The 17,038-nt window shown below is 40.8% G+C and overlaps 2 pseudogenes; one reads left to right on the top strand and one right to left on the bottom strand.

Moving 5' to 3' along the window:
* Positions 1–3,666: 3,666 nt before the first annotated feature.
* On the bottom strand, positions 3,667–8,182 carry LOC138832794 (male-specific lethal 1 homolog pseudogene; annotated as a pseudogene).
* A 7,392-nt stretch (positions 8,183–15,574) lies between these two features.
* On the top strand, positions 15,575–16,265 carry LOC138832793 (large ribosomal subunit protein mL46 pseudogene; annotated as a pseudogene).
* Positions 16,266–17,038: the final 773 nt, after the last annotated feature.

The following is a 17,038-nucleotide window of genomic DNA, read 5'->3' as shown; positions in this document are numbered from 1 at the left end:
CAAGGCAAGCGCTCTACCACTGAGCCACCTTCCCAGCCCTGGGAACCATCTTTGACAGTAATCATTAGGATCTTAATTGCAGTCTTAAGACTCACTGATGTTGGGCTGGGAAGGTGGCTCAGTGGTAGAGCACTTGCCTTGCATGCTCGAGGCCCTGGGTTCAATTCCTCAGCACCACATAAGCAAAAAGAAAAAAGCCGGAAGTGGTGCTGTGGCTCAAGTGGTAGAGCGCTAGCCTTGAGCTGAAGAGCTGAGGGACAGCACCCAGGCCCAGAGTTCAGGCCCCACGACCGGACCCAAAAAAAAAAAAAAAAAAAGACTCACTGATGTTATATTTGTATCCAATCAAATAGTATCTAGGGATCTCTATAAAAAAGAAAGCATTTGGTCCTAGTGTAATTGAAGATAAATTAGGCATCCATTCATTTTTTTTCTATTTTCAATGCTTACCATATAATAAAATGAAAGTAGGAGAAAAGTGATAAATATAAGAAAGACCTCCTTCCAAAGGCTCATAATCTAGAAGAGAGCCAGGCAGGTCAATAATATATTCGATTTCCTTTCAAGCTGGGATTTTAAAAATGTTTCTTTCACAGTATGAGGACAGCAGTTTAAAAGAAAAAAAAATAAGGTGCAGGGACCAGTTAGAGAGATTATCCTGACCATACCATGGAACAGTAGAGTGGAGAATTGTATACATCCTTTCTTGTGGCCTCTGTTTCAATGGAAGAATCTTTTTTTTTTTTTGGTCTTGGGGCTTGAACTCTGGACCTGGGAACTCTGGACCTGGGCGCTGTCCCTCTACTGCTTGAGCCACAGCGCCACTTCTGGCTTTTTTTTCCTGCTTATGTGGTGCTGAGGAATAGAACCCAGGGCCTCATGCATGCAAGGCAAGCGCTCTACCACTGAGCCACCTTCCCAGCCCCAACTTCCAACAATCTTAAAGGCACTACAGCAAGTTTTTGTTCAAGTTTTTGTAGATTTCTTCTTTCTTCTGGACTCCAGCTGTACTAACTATACTGTTTTGTTTTGTTTTTCCTAGACCACAACCTCTTCGTACTTGATCCTCCCACCAGTCTTTCAAGTCATCCATCACAACACCAGAATGATTTATTCTTATTTTTATTTTGGTTGTCTTGGAGCTTGAACTCAGAGCCTGGCAATGTCCCTAAGCTTTTTTTTCTTTTTCTTTTTCTTGTAGGCTAGTAGTCTACAACTTTGAGTCATAGCTCCACTTCTGCTTTAGGATGGTTAACTGGAGGTAACAGTCTCAAAGACTTTCCTTTGAACTGCAGTCTTAATGAGAAGCTACATTACAGGCATAAGCCACCAGCACCAGGCTAAGAGATTTTTTCTTTTTTTTTGTCTGTCGTGGGGCTTGAACTCTGGGACTGGGTGCTGACCCTCAGCTCTTCTGCTCAAGGCTAGTGCTCTATGACTTAAGCCACAGCACCACTCCTTGTTTTCTGGTGGTTTATCGGAGATTAAGTGTTGTGGATTTTTCTGCTTGGGCTGGCTTTGAACCTCAGATCTTGAGTAGGTAGGATTACAGGCATGAGCCACTGATGCCCTGCAAAAACCAGATTTTTTGAATCTGTCCAAACTCCAGAAATCCTACATATTGTCTACTCACTCCTGTATACCAAATAAAGAGAGTTGATGAAGTTCAGAAAAAGAAATTATGTGACAGCCATAGGAAGATAACATTTCAATACATCTTCAGCCATATTCAGGTGTCTTTAACCTTCTGTTCAATAAGACTTGGGGGCAGGATGAGAAATTATGCATAGTTAAAACAGTCCCAAGTCATAGGTAGGTTCAGATGTGGTTCAGGGCTCTGATAGTGGCTCAGGGGTCTGACAGTCCATTGTCTCAGAATTAGTGAGGTAGGGCCTTGCTATGATAGGCATGTGGGCTGGACCCTCCCTTAATTCCATGATTGGCTATAAAGTGACACCTGGAAAGAATGACTCAGGACAAAAGATAAAGGTAAAAAATTGAGACATTCAGGGTACTTTGTCTTTATTTGCTCCCCCTTACTTCATGAGCACATTACAGGAGTCTGTATTTTAAAAACAAAAAAAAAAAGTGGATTTTAGACACTTCTTTCAATCACAATAGTAACAGTAACATCTATCACACCTTTCATTCCCATCAACCTTTCTAGTCTACTTTCTCTTTTACACCTTCTGTCTACAACTACACTTACCTGAGAAGTTGTTTGTGTCTTGTGTCTCCAATTGCTTATCTAAAATGCATTCTTTCATCTATTGTCATTTGTCTTGTTTAATTCCTGTGAATTTTGTTTGCCCTATTATCAACAAACCCTTGGTTGATAAATCTAGGCTGCTCTTAAGTTGGCTTAACTCTTCTACTCTCTCATCCACAAATAGCAATTTTTCTATTGTTTTGTTTTTTGGTCAGTCACAGGGCTTTAATTCTGGGCCTGGGCACTGTCACTAAGCTCTTCAGCTCAAGGCAAGCACTGTACCACTTGAGCCACAGTGCTACTTCTGGTTTTCTGGTGGTTCATTGGAGATAAGAGTCTCATGTACTTTCCTGTCCAGGCTGGCTCTGAAACATGATCCTCAGATCTCAGCCTCCTAAGTAGCTAGAATTACAGGCATGAGCCACTGACACCCTGAAGCAATGTTTTTACACACACACACACACACACACACACACACACACACATACACACACACACACAAGCAACTTTATTGTATCAATTTGTCTCAGCTTTTTCACTTATGACTGGAACTCTTCCACATGAGCCACACCTTGCCTGGGTTTTGCTGGTTACTCTGCCTCTGTGAGAGCCAGTGTTTCAAAGTCTTCACTTTTGATTTGGCAAAGCCAAAGATCCCATTATTCTGCTTGTTGATGTATTCCAAAACCTATTAATTTGTTCAGAATTCAGATCTACCCATTAGTAGTTTATGTAGAATTACACTGAGTTGCAGAATCTTGAGAACCAGATAAAGAGAAGTTGTGTGTGTATGCATGTGTGGGTGAGTAAGATGGCTTTATGATAGGCAAAGGGAGTGTTTTTAAAACTGCTAGTTGGAGAATTATGTGAATTAATGTCAGGAAAGGGAATCAGCCTGAGAAAGAAGAGGCCTTGATCAACATTTGGAGGCACCTGAAGTATAGCCTCAGGTCACTTCCTGCAGGATCTGCATGCAATGTACTGACAGCCACACTGCTCACTGGGTTAAGGTTGAATTGTGTAAATGTTTCTTGATCTCTGAAGGCATTGTTTGCCTTAGATCACATTTCTGTATTGTCACAAAACTCACCAACAAGAGTTTGAAGCCATTTTGTTACTTTTTGTAAAGATCATCCAATGGGACTTATTCTGAAGAAGTTGACTCAGATGTTTGTAGCAGAACAAACGTGGTCTGACTACATTTGATCCTTAATATGAGTCTCTTTTGTGGATTGCTCAGACTGTATCTTCCATACCCTGTGTGGTTCCTTGGTCACCGGTTTCTGTCTGCAGATAATCTCTGTACTTTTTTGCTACAGAACCATTGAGAGGTCAAGCTGACTTGTGCTTGGCATATGAGTCAGGAGGCTGTGCTAGTAGAGAAAGGCCAAAATGAACTTTAATCTCACACATTGAATGTGTTGGAGACAACTGGCACAGACCTGAAGGAAGGCTGCTCAGTAGATACTGGTTGAATGATTATGTACAGCTAATGATTGAGTGCAGATTCTTTCTGTGACTGGAGGCCCCTGGGGGCAGGGTGAGAGCAGCCAACTCAGATGACTTCCTCCTGGAGCAAACTGCCTGCCTGGTTAAGAAGCAGGATTTTATGTGTTTACCAGCTGCTTCGCTCTCCATTACCCTGTATGTGACTAAATAAATTCTTCCTCTGTGATTGTAGTCCTTGTATATCTGACTAAGCAGTAGTAGACTGCTTCAGAAGTTAACTATTTAAAAACATAGTTAGGGGGCTGGGAAGGTGGCTCAGTGGTAGAGTGCTTGCCTCGCATGCATGAGGCCCTGGGTTCGATTCCTCAGCACCACATAAGCAGAAAAAAGCTGGAAGTGGTGCTGTGGCTCAAATGGCAGGGTGCTGGCCTTGAGCTGAAGAGCTGAGAGACAGCACCCAGGCCCAGACTTCAGCCCCCACAACAGACAAAAAAATAAAAATAAAAATAAAAATAAACATATTTAGGATTATATATATATATGAGATTGATATTGATGATATTGCAGTTTAACCCAGATCCTCACACTTGCCAGACAAGTACACTGCCACCTGATCCATGACTCCAGTTCTTAAATGTTTTCAAACAAAATCTATAATTTGCCATCTTCATTAAAAATTAATGTGTAAAAGGCCTTCATTTTAAATTCTATAGTTCCATTCCTAGTTATCCTTATGGCATACTTACCATTGCAAAGATATAACACATGGGTTAAAACATCATCTCACTCAATAACATGTATACTGTCTTCCTGATTTTTCTAATACAAAAAATACTTTTGTAAACATTTTGAGCATGTTTATTTTTGGACAGAAATGAGAATTTTCTAATAAATGTGTTCCCAGGAATGGGATTTTTGTATTCCAGACACTACATGTTCAACTTAGAGAACAAAACTAACTAGCTATTCAGGATGTTTATATCCAATTATACTTTGCCAACAGCATAAGAGAACTTCCATTTTACCAAATGCCCCTTCAGCATGTTTTTGCAATACTAATAAGTATGAAAAAATACCTTGGTGGTATTGTTAATATATTTGACATTTTTTCATGTGATGATTGGGCATGTGATTATTCTTCCTCTATAACTTGCCACTTTATTAAGGTTGTGAGGTATGCTTAGTAGATTAGGGGAGTTTTTATGTTTTAGGTATATTAATGCATTCAGTATTGCTGTGGACTCAGGCAGCAACCCTCTCCCCAGGGTGTGCATCCTTAAGCCTCCGTTCACACAACTTATGCTCTAGCTCTGCCCCTCCCTACTGGATGAGGAGATGGCGGAGTGAAGGGCTCATACTAGCATCTCCACACTCTTGCTGCTTCCCCAAATCCATGAGTGAGACATAAGTCTATATTACCAGTGTGTGAACTCTCAAACCCACAGTGTGGTCTTGGAACAAATTGTTTGCTGGGAAATAGGACTTCACTGCAGAACTTGGGACATGAGGACAGAAAATGTCATGCCTCTTTCCAGGACTAGAAAAACCTCAGCCAACATTTTAGTTGTTTAAAAAATTGAAAATTCAAGGTAAAGCGAAAGCAAAGGTACAGTAAATACAAAGCATTAAAATTATGTAAACAATTATGTTCTGTTATTGTGGCTTTAATTTCCATTTATGTTACTAAATTGGGCAGGAGAAATGTAATTAAACTAAGAACACATGAAAGATCAAATTAAATATGGAAAAAGCTTTACAAAATAACTATGTTATCATAGGAAAAATATAATGTAATGCAAAGAATATTATGTATGACATGAAAGGTAAGATTTTTTTTCCTTTTTTTTTTTCTCCCAGTCATGGGGCTTGAACTCTGGGCCTGGGAGCTGTCCTTGAGCTCTTCAGTTCAAAGCTAGCGCTCTACCATTTGAGCCACAGCACCACTTTCTGGTGGTTAATTGGAGATAAGAGTCTCAGGAACATTCCTGTCGAGGCTGGCTTTGAACTGCAATCCTCAGATCTCAGCCTCCTGAGTAGCTAGGATTACAGGCATGAGCCATGGGTGCCCAGTGTTTATCCATTTTTATAGTTATGACTCTACTGCTAAATTTTTATTTGCCTGAAACAATGTCTGCAAGTTATCTTAATTTCTCCAAGGTAGTTTTTACTTATCTGCACTTTCTGGTTGACAGTTTTTTTAATTGTACTTTTATTATCTTTAAGTACCCAGTTATTTTTAGTCATAAATATTTGGAAGTAATATTCCACTATATTCTACATGGTAGAATAGTAGTAGTAGTAGCAGTGTTTTATATGGTTTTACTGTTATTAAGTCTTCTCTTTGACCTTTTTGAGATCCCTTACAATTCCTCACAGATGTTTTTTCCTTCCTTTAAAGGAAGATCTTGCCCTTTCTTCCCCTGCTTTGTTATCATTTGTCCCTCCTCCTTATATAGATAACCCTAGACTTTTATCCACTTCACATTCCAGGGTAAGATACATATTTAATGTGTATTTATTTATTTTTATTATTTAAAATAGTTTGTAGACCATTTTATTTAAATATATGAACAACCAATGGACTAATGCAATCTTCACATTTTAGAACTCTTCACATTTTTAGAACCTTTGTGAAATATAGTAAGATTAAATAAGTCTGTTGGTCTTTGGCAAATTCCTCCTGCCCCGACCAGGACATAGAGATGCAGATAAATGATTATAATCATTTATAGTTGAAAGTGGTGGCCCAGATGAAATTCCCCATTCCAACCTGGTTCCTCAACCAAAAATTATCATTGGCCCCAGAAAACACCCAAAGACCACCCTCCCAGGTTTCACATAATATCAATTTCAGGAATAGTTGTGCACGGTATGTATTTCTATGTATTTCACAGCACAGAAAGCCCTTCTTTCAAGAGGGCATGCAAGTTGCCAGAGATTACACCCCAAGTTGGATGCTCTTGTGATGAGCAACTTAATGGCAAACACATCTCCTAGTATTGTAAGTAGACAAATACATTGAGCACATTTTGCTGTAATCCCAACTATTTGCAATGCCTGCACAGTGTTTGTCTCTAGCTATTAACTTATTCTTTTTTGTTTATTTGTTTGTTTGTCATGGGGCCTGAACTCTGGGCCTGGACACTGTCCCTCAGCTCTTCAGCTCAAGGCTAGCACTCTACCACTTGAGCCACAGCACTACTTCCTGCTTTTTCTGCTTATATGGTGCTGAGGAATTGAACCCAGGGCAACATGAATGCAAGGCAAACATTCTACCACTGAGCCACCTTCCCAGCCCAACTTACTAATTTTTGACAGAACTCTGCTTTATTGATTGCACTTTAAAAAATGCCAAAGGCTTTTTCACACTTGTTAGCTTGACCACCACTAGGGTATAAGAGCAAATGTCTTTTTTTTTCTTTTTTTTTTATTGTGAAAATACTGTACAGAGGGGTTACAATTACATGGGCAACATAATGAGTACATTTCTTATCAAGCATTGTAGCCTCCTCCTTTGTTTCCCCTTTCCTTCCCTTCCCACCCTTCCCATCCTCCCCCTGGCCCCCCAATCCTCCCCACTCCCACTCCCCCCTACCCAATCCTCCCTGCTCCCCCTCCCCCCCACCAAAGTTGTAAAGTTTGTTTTCCACATAACGACTTGTACATCTCATTGTTGCAATGGGTCCACCTGTATCCCTATTTAAACGATTTGTTTTTCCCCTTCCCCTCCACAAATTATACCGACATCAAATACAGTGAAAGCAGAGGTTATACTGTGGGGGAGGGAAATACAAAGCAACAAAGAAATAATCTTATAAATGTGTTAGAAACCTGGGCCTGGGCATTGTCCCTCAGCTCTTCAGCTCAAGGATAGTGCTCTACCACTTGAACCACAGCGCCACTTCCGGCTTTTTTTCCCCTGCTGAGGAATCGAACCCAGGGCCTCAAGCATACAAGGCACTGAGCCACCTTCCCAGTCCAGAGCAAATGTTCTTAATGCCTTACTTGCTATAGTCTCCTCCTTCTTTGGAGAGGATTCTTATAATGGTAATGGTGATGGGGGAGGCTGGTGCCAATGATACAAATACATTTCTGTGGTGGAAAGGTATGGCAAATCTTCTATCTCACTTGCGAAAGCTTTCTCCTTGGGATGGACAATGGGTCCCTTTTAGAGAGTGCAGAGTCTTGGTGGGGTGTCCACTGAAGACCAGTGCTTTTTTGTTTTGACTTATGAAAATTCAGGAGTCAGGGTTTTTGTTTTTGTTTTGTTTTGTTTTTAAAAACTGGAGTCTTTCTTTTTGTACTTCCAAATGAGGTTTTCCTTTGATGTCCCTTTCCACTCTGCCCAGAGGAGAAAGGCTTTGAGAGGCAGAGTCTGGGATGTCTCTGAAAGCTCCGACTGGCACTCCAATTTAATTTTCTCAAATAGCTCAGTTTCCCCTCTCTCCTCAGCTTCACAGCCCTAAAACAGCTTGTGCTTTCTTTCTTATTATCCTTCTTTACCAGTTGCATCCGCCTTTCCATAATTTAATCCCAGCCAGGAGATCATACTATAAGAATTTGGTCAGCGTTTATACAGTGTTATTAATTCTTCCTTCATAGCATCCATTGCATAGATTTCAGTAGAGACCAAACAATGATTTTCCCTGGGACCTGGGTCAGTGGGATATGTTTTATAACTCAAATTCCTATTAAAACTGTCTGAAACCAAAGGCAGTGGTTCTCATAACATCATTTAAGCAAGTTAAAATAGGATCCTATGTAATTCACCTCTACTGCTCTGCCCCCTGAAGGGCCTACAACTCTCCTGTGTAAACATGCTGCAGCGCTGGTTAGAGCTATTGCATGATTACTAATTAGTGATGATGCAATTAGTAATGCATTAATAATCATGCAATAGCTCTTTAACTTAACACTTCCATATAACCACCACATCTCCACCCCAACCCTTTTATTTTTTTAAGTCCTCACACATCAAGTCTTTCCCCATTCTAAATGTCTTTCCCACAACTCTGGGGCTGTCATTTTAAATTAACTCTTCAGGGAAGTGGCGCTGTGGCTCAAGTGGTAGAGCACTCGCCTTGAGCTGAAGAGCTGAGGGACCGTGCAGTGCCCTGGCTCAGAGTTCAAGTACCACAACCAAAAAAAAAAAATAATAATTAAATTAACTCTTCAGCACCAATACCACTCCTACCCTCTCCCCCTGGGAATTTTGCCCTTTATCCTCTCCCCTGCTGCCCAACCTCCTCTACGCCTCACTAAGGAACACCTCTATGTTTTTTTAACTCCACAAACATTCAATGTTCTGACTCCTCCCTCTTTTCTGATAAGCTAAGCCTTTCAATTCTTATTTTCTTTTCTTGCAAACCTCCTACTCTGTGCTTCTACTGACCTAATGTTGGGGACAGACTTGACATTTCATCAACTGCCCCCAGGGAAAGTCTTTTGCTCAACTCAAATAATCTTGTGATGGTGGTTAAAATCCAAGCACAAAGTAAGGTTCATTTGTCTTTTCTCATTCCCCAAGCTATCAGAAAGTAAAGCCAACGTGCAAAAGGAAAGGAATGTACATATCACCCAATGTGGAAGAAATAACTGTATTGTCAAAACCATAGAACTCAAACTTTATAGACCATGATAGACAATTTGCCCCATGAGTTAGAATGTGTTTGTGACTTTAAATAAGCATCCCTCTCCCACAATACTGTGAAATTTGTGAAATTACATAATCACTTAATCACAATTAAAAAATTGCAAAAAAAGAGTAGAGCCCCTTGAATTGCTCTACTACATATGATCTCTGAGGATCCTCCTCACCCAAATTTTGAATTCCTGTTTGTCTGTTCTGTGTTTCATTTGTGATTTCATATTGTGTATAATATGGTTGGCATATTCCTATGGAAAACACTTCTGGTTGCCTCCCCCACTACTTAATACACATATGTGTGTGTAGGGGTGTGCCTGCACAAATGGGCACACATACCTGTGTGTTTGTTGTGCATGTTCCAGACTTACTGTTTTATGCATGTTTCCTTCTTTAAGTAATTCTTTCCTTAGCACTTCCTTTAGTAACACTCTCCATGGGGGTCTGTGGGTGGTAAATGCCATCTTTTCTTTTCACATCACTCTCATGTTTTGAATAATAATTTATCCAGAAATAGAATTCTTGAATAATAGTCTTTTTTCTCAGCACTAGGTAGAAATGGTTCCATTTTCTTCAGGCCTCCATTACTGCTATCAAGATACCAGTCTTTTTGTCCTCAAGAGCAGGTTCCTTTGCTACCTGTTTCTATTATTTAACAGTCTGACTAAATGAGGACATGATTTTATTTATTTTTAAGCATGGGACATAATGAACTTATATTACATATAAAATTTTGTGTTTGACCAACATGGAGTATGGGAGGGAGGGACATTTCTATCCATTTTTACCTTTCATGTGTTTTTTCTTATCTGTCTTTTGGAACTTTCATTAGACAAACAGGACCTTCTCCTAACACCTTCTGGGGTTCTTAGCACTTTTGTTTGTTTGTTTTTGTCAGTTGTGGGGCTTGAACGCTGGGCCTGTGCACTGTCCCTGAGCTCTTCTGCTGAACGTGAGCACTCTACCACTTAAGCCATAGTGCCACTTCCAGTTTTCTAGTGGTTTATTGGAGATAAGAGTCTCACATACTAGCCGGGTTCTGGTGGCTCACGCTTGTAATCCTAGCTACTCAGGAGGCTGAGATCTTAGGATTGCGGTTCAAAGCCAGCCCGGGCAGAAGAGACCATGAGACTCCTATCTCCAATAAACCACCAGAAAACCGGAAGTGGTGCTGTAGCTCAAATGGTAGAGCGCTCGCCTTGAGCTGAAGAGCTGAGGGACAGCGCCCAGGCCCAGAGTTCAAGCCCCACAGCCGACCAAAAAAAAAAGAGTCTCACATACTTTCCTTCCCGGGCTGGCTTAGAACTGTGATCTTCAAATCTCAATCTCCTGAGTAGCTACGATTAACCACCAGAGCCCAGCTGTTTGATTGTTTGGGGTCCTGGGTCTTGAACTCAGGGCTTCCCACTCTTGCTTAGCTTTTTCACATAAGACTGGCACTTTGTTATTTGAGCCACATCTCCATTTTCTTCTTTTTGTTGGTGAGGAGGAAATAAGTAAGAGTTTGTCTGCCCAGGCTGTCTTCTAACCACAATCTGTGGATCCAATCCTCCTGAGTAGCTAGGATTATAGGCATGAGCCACTGGTGCCTAGCCACTGGGCTATGATTCCTAATTCACATTTTATTCCTATGTCTGTGCCTTCACTCAAGCTTCTAATTTACAAACTGTTATTCAATAAATCTCATCTTCATTTTAAAGCATATATTTAGAATGTAGTGAATAAGATGTTTTAATGTTGAAAGTCATTTATTTGAATTCACTTTATTCAATGTTTTAATTAAATATTTTTAGAATTCAAGTGTGTCTCCAGAGAAGCAGGCTGTCCCCCGAAGATGCTGTCTCTGTGTGGTACACGGAAATGCATGGCCTATGCAGAGGTCTGCCCAAAGTCAAGGCAGAGCCAAAGTAGTCTCTGTGCCACAGTTGCAACTTATCAATGTTAAACAGGATGTTATCATGGTTAAGCAAAAGAATACCAAGGTTCTAATCACCAAGTTTTTAATTTTTTAATTTTATTTTTAGTTATTTTTTTATTGTGAAAATACTGTACAGAGGGGTTACAATTATCACCACGTTTTTAAAGATGGTAATCTCCATGGCCAGTCTCTACAGGATGACTATTTTATTTCCTCATCTATAGCTGCTTAGTTTATTTATTAATGATAGGACAAATCTGTAGGATGATTAGGAAGATTTGAAAGGTTCTTCTATTTTTCTTTTGGACCACCATACTGAGGAGGCTTATCTTTCTTTTTTTCTTTTTTGGCAGTCCTGGGGCTTGAACTTAGGGTTTGGGCACTGTCCCTGAGCTTCTTTTGCTCAAGGCTAGCACTCTACAACTTGAGCCACAGCATCACCTCCAGCTTTTTCAGTTTATGTGGTACTAGGGAATTGAACCCAGGGCTTCATGCATGGCAGGCAAGCCCTTTACCACTAAGCCACATTCCCAGCCTGGCTTATCTTTCTTAATGTCTTGATTATATGGGGCAGGTAAATACTAAGAGATTCTGTGTCAGATGAAGTACTGATTGAAGCAGTTCTGAAGAAAAGGTTTGGTGTGTACAAGGTTTTCTTCATGTTCTGGAATAAGATAGCACGTCATTTGAAGATCAGAAGGCAAAGCAGTAGGATCTCAATCATCTTATAATGAGTTTGAAATGTCCCTAATGTTGCTAAAATGACTGTATCTGGAAAGGAGCAAATTGTGCAATTTGAAGTGCCTGGAGTAATTTCTGAAGAAAACGGTCATAGTTTCCACACACTTCAAAAAGAACCTGGTGAGGATATAAGAACTGCTTCTGATATTCTTGAGATCACTTCTAAACCACCTCTTCTACCCCACTCCATTCAAGCACCAAGAAAACACAGTTCCCCATCAGGGCTAATAAAACTGTCTGACAAGCTGAGGCCATTAGAGATGTGAAAGTAGAACTGGAGAAGTGGCAATGTGGGAGGCTGCTACTACTATGTTGATGTTGGCAGAACTACTCTGCTATGCCAGATGCTTTATCATCTGGGTCTTGTAAGCAAAAGAAATATGCATCACTTTGATTAAAGGTCCAAAACATCTGGAAAGCATTTGCATAGTGTCTGGGGTAAGGGTGATGTGGAAAGAAAAAGGGAGTAACAATGGATGCTGGTATGATCAAATTTGAAACCACAATCACTAATCACTAATGGATGCTCTAGGCTATAATCATTTTATTCCAAATGAGATTACAGAAGCAGCCTAGGTAGATGTGTCTGTTTTATTTATAGATGGCAGCAAAGGAGACTCGGAGGCTGAATTTGTGATGGGAGGACCAATGCAAGAGTAAGGCACGTTGGTCAGATCTCTTGGAGTGTCATAAGTTGCAGTTACAGTCAGTAAATTATATCATGTTAACTGGCAACAAGGAAGACGTTCAGAGACCACCTTCCTAAACAATCAGGTATTAAAGAGGTCAATGTTGCTTTTATCCCTACAAGTGATGTCAGTGGTGTGAATCTAATCTGTCAAGTGAATTCACAAAATAAGATATAGGATAGTGTTCATTAAAACAATCCATCCCTATGATCTCCTAAGTGCTCTATCAATAAGACTTTTAAATTGGATGTGTCTTCAAAGACCAAAGATCTAGATTTTGTGTGACTAGTGAAATTCAAGTTGGATATCTCCTCCTCTCCTCTCTTTTCCTCTCCTCTCTTCTCCTCCCCTCCCCTCCCCTCTCCTCCCCTCCCCTCCCCTCTCCTCTCCTCTCCTTTCCTTTCCTTTCCTTTCCTTTCATTGTTGTTGTTGGTGGTCATGGGTTTGAATTCAGGGTCTGGGCACTGTCCCTGACCATCTTTGCTCAAAACTAGCACTCTACCACTTTGAGCCAAAGTGTCACTTCAAAGTTGGTTATTTTCATATTGGTGACCAGTTACTAGCAGTTAGTGGCAGCTTTCACCAATAAAAGAATAGAAACTGCCAAACACTGGTGGCTCATGCCTGTAATCCTACCTACTCAGGATGCTGAGATGTGAGGATTGTGGTTCAAAGCCAGCCCAGGCAGGAAAGTCCTTGAGACTTTTATCTCCAATAAACCACTTAGAAAGCCAGAAGTAGTGCTGTGGCTCAAGTAGTAATGCGCTAGCCTTGAACTGAAGTGCTGAGGGACAGCGCCCAGGCCCAGAGTTCAAGCCCCACAACCACCACTACCACCCTTCAAGCCCCACAACCACCACTACCACCACCAACAACAAAAGAATAGAAACTCTGCAAGATGGACTTATCCATCCTAGGGACAGCAGCAACAGATCATGTTACATTACTTTGGTTGGGATGTATATCATGAAAACTGATGTTGACTATGTCTTGTGTGTGTGTGTGTGTGTGTGTGTGTGTGTGTGTGTGTGTGTGTGTGTGTGTGTGTGTGTGTGTGTGTGTGTGTGTGTGTGTGTGTGTGTGTCGGTCGTGGGGCTTGGGAACTCTGGGCCTGGGCGCTGTCCCTCAGCTCTTCAGCTCAAAGCTAGCAAGTTTACTACTTGAGCCACAGCACCACTTCTAGTTTTCTGGTGGTTTATTGGAGATAAGAGTCTCACGGACTTTCCTGTTCGGCCTAGCTTTGAACTTCAATTCTTGAATCTCAGCCTCCTGAGTAGCTAGGATTACAGGCGTTAGTCACTGGTGACAGTGTTTTTTTTTAATTTCATAGAGTATTTATATCCTTGAGTATTGAAATGATCATAAACAGACAGGTTCTTTTTTTCCACTCATTTTCTTCTAATTCTGTGCCTTCCTCTAGCTTCCTTTTTATGTGCACATGTATATACCATATGTAGGGTCAAGAACATAGGGTCAGGCTGGGAATGTGGCCTAGTGGTAGAGTGCTTGCCTGAAGCATGAAGCCCTGGGTTCAATTCCTCAGTACCACGTAAGCAGAAAATGCCAGAAGTAGCACTGTGGCTCAAGTGATAGTGTGTTAGCTTTGAGCATAGAGAGACTCAAGGACAGTGCCCAGGCCCTGAGTTCAAGCTACAGGACTGGGGGTGGGGGAAAGACCATAGTGTCATCTAAAACCAATGTGACAAATTAAGAAGAGGTCCTTCATCTCTTGAGTCCTGTTTAGTTTGTCATATCTCCTTGCATTTTGAATTGAACATTCACATATTGGGGAGATCATGTACCATTTTCCCTCTGATCTTAGCTTATTTCATTCAACATGGTTTTTTCTGGTTCATCCATTTCCCTGTAAATGCCATTATTTTGTCCTTTCTAATGGCTGCATAATATTCCATTGTATATTGGTACCACAATTTCAGCTCTTTTTTTTTTTTTAGCACAGTGGTGGTGGGGGATGTTAATACCTGAGTCTCATCAAAGGACAAGTAAACCAGAAGACAAGCAAAGAAGCCTCTGAACTTAATAATAATATATCCCAAATGGACTTCACAGACATCTACAGAGTTTTCTACCCAACCACAACCCGATACACATTCTTCTAAACACCCATGGAACTTTCTCCAAAATAGATCATATCATACTTCACACAAAGAATTTAAGCAAATACAAGGAGATTGACATAATCCCTTGTATTCTTTCCAACTACAGTGGAATCAAGCTAGTTCTCAACAACAAGGCATACTGCAGAAATTACTCAAGTACATGGAGGCTGAACAGCATACTACTGAATAACACCTGGTTCACAGAACAAATTTTTTAAAAATTAGTAAGTTCCTACAATTTGATGAAAATAAAAATACATCCCAACAGAACCTCTGGAGACACAGCAAAAGCAGTCCTAAGAGACAAGTTCATTGCTCTGAGCACACAGACCAAGAAAAGAGAAGCAGCTCAAGTAAATAATATTATAATGCAACTAAAACTGTTAAAAGCAAGAAAAAATTGAACCTGAAGTTGCTAGATATAGTGAGATAACCAAGGACAGAAATTAATAAGATAGATTTAAAAAAAAAAACTGTAAATAAAATTAATGAACCAAAAAGCTGTTGTTGTTTTTTAAAAAAATCAATAAAATTGATGGACCTTTTGCAAGATTCACAGAGAGAGAGAGAGAGAGAGAGAGAGAGAGAGAGAGAGAGAGAGAGAGAGAGAGAGAGAGATCAGGGATCAGTAAGATCAGTAAGATCAGGGATGCCACAGGAAAAATTACAACAAACATCCAAGACATTCACATAGTCATAAAGAACTATTTCCAGAATATATATTCACTAAACAAGGAAAACCTAGGCTGGGGGCGCTGAAAGGCTGGTGGTGCCTCAAGGCAGGCCCTCCCTCAGCAGGTCTCAATGGGCCTGCTGGGCATGCTGTGTCTGCAGAAGCCACCGCTCATCTCCAGACCTCTGACTAATCTGTAGGGAGAGATGGAGGCCCTCTCCAGCAGATTGAGACAGAGTGAAACTTGTATTCTGACCATGAGCTTCACACACTGGATGAAGCCCAGCGACTGGCAAAGAAGAAAGCCGACCTCTTCGATGACAACGTTGAACAAGATATGCTGCTTGTACAAGATCTGGAAGACATGTGGGAACAGAAATTCTTCCAGTTCAAACCCTAAGCTCAAGAAATACATGCCAAAAAATGAAAATAAAAAGACCAAATCTCCTTGCACTGGAAGCTAGATAAGAACCTTGTCCTGTTAGAATGAAACATGGGGACCAGAATGATTGGATGTTGCCCCAAGTAGAGTGGCAGCCTGGAGAGACCCTGTGAGGGACTGCTGAGAGAATGCTGGACACACTGTCAGAAAATATCATGGAAGCCTAGGAATGTGGTCACTACAAGTTCAAGTTCTCCCAGGCAATGTGGACAGAGAGCAACCTGGGGGCCAAAATCTTCTTCAAAGCTCTGCTACTCAGTGGAGACTTTTCCCAAGTGGGGAAGAAGGGCTATCACATATGGGTCAGTAAAGAGAAGACCAGCGACTATCTGAAGCCTCAGGACCTGGCCCAGGTTAAGAGATTCCTTCTGGACCTCTGATGGATGGAGCTGCTCATGGTGTTTCTCAAATAGGCCATGGATAGGGCTTGAGGCACTGCATGGCTGCCTTGCATTTTCGGGGAAGCTAAGTTCTGCGAATTAAAGGTGTGTGTCTGTGTGTTGGTCCTTTGAGGACCAAGGACCCATCTTTCCACTTTCTCTCACTGTGAACTGGGCACTTCATTGCTTTATAGCCTGTCAGTTGGCTTATGGACCTAGGAAGAAAGAGTAAAAGGAAGGGTTGAGCTAAAGTCCTGAGCTCTGACCCATGAGAACCTTGTTCAGTGGTTTCTCTTAGCCATTCTCCATTTTATTCTTCCTTTTCTTTCTACTTCATGTTTTAGTCTACCCTAGGAAATCATGCCTCTCTTTCCTCCCTTCTTCCCTCCTCCCTACAGTCTTCCTTTAAAAAGCACTCTATATTTAAAAAGAAATTAATCATATTTTACCTATTTTTAAATAAATCAGTACAGATTCCCCCCTCCAAAAAAAAAGAAAAAAAAGAAAGAAAACCTAGCAAAAATGGACACATTTCTAGAGAAAAACAAATTGCCAAAGCTGAACCAAGAAGATATAAATCAACTAGATAAGTCAATAACTTATAATAAGATAGAGCAGTAGTTTTCCAATAAGGAAAAGTCCAGGTCCAGATGGATTCACTATATAATTCTATAATTCTAGAAGCAGAGGGAGCAATCTCAAACTCATTCTTTGAAGCTAATATCACACTCATCCCCAAACCAGGTAAAGATCCAACAAAAAAAAAGAGAACT

Source organism: Dipodomys merriami, unplaced genomic scaffold, assembly GCF_024711535.1.
Source record: "Dipodomys merriami isolate MVZ:Mamm:240054 unplaced genomic scaffold, mDipMer1.0.p SCAF_20, whole genome shotgun sequence".
Classification (NCBI taxonomy): Eukaryota; Metazoa; Chordata; class Mammalia; order Rodentia; family Heteromyidae; genus Dipodomys; species Dipodomys merriami.
The sequence above is the reverse complement of the archived record's forward strand: the minus strand, read 5'-3'. Positions and strand labels throughout refer to the sequence as shown.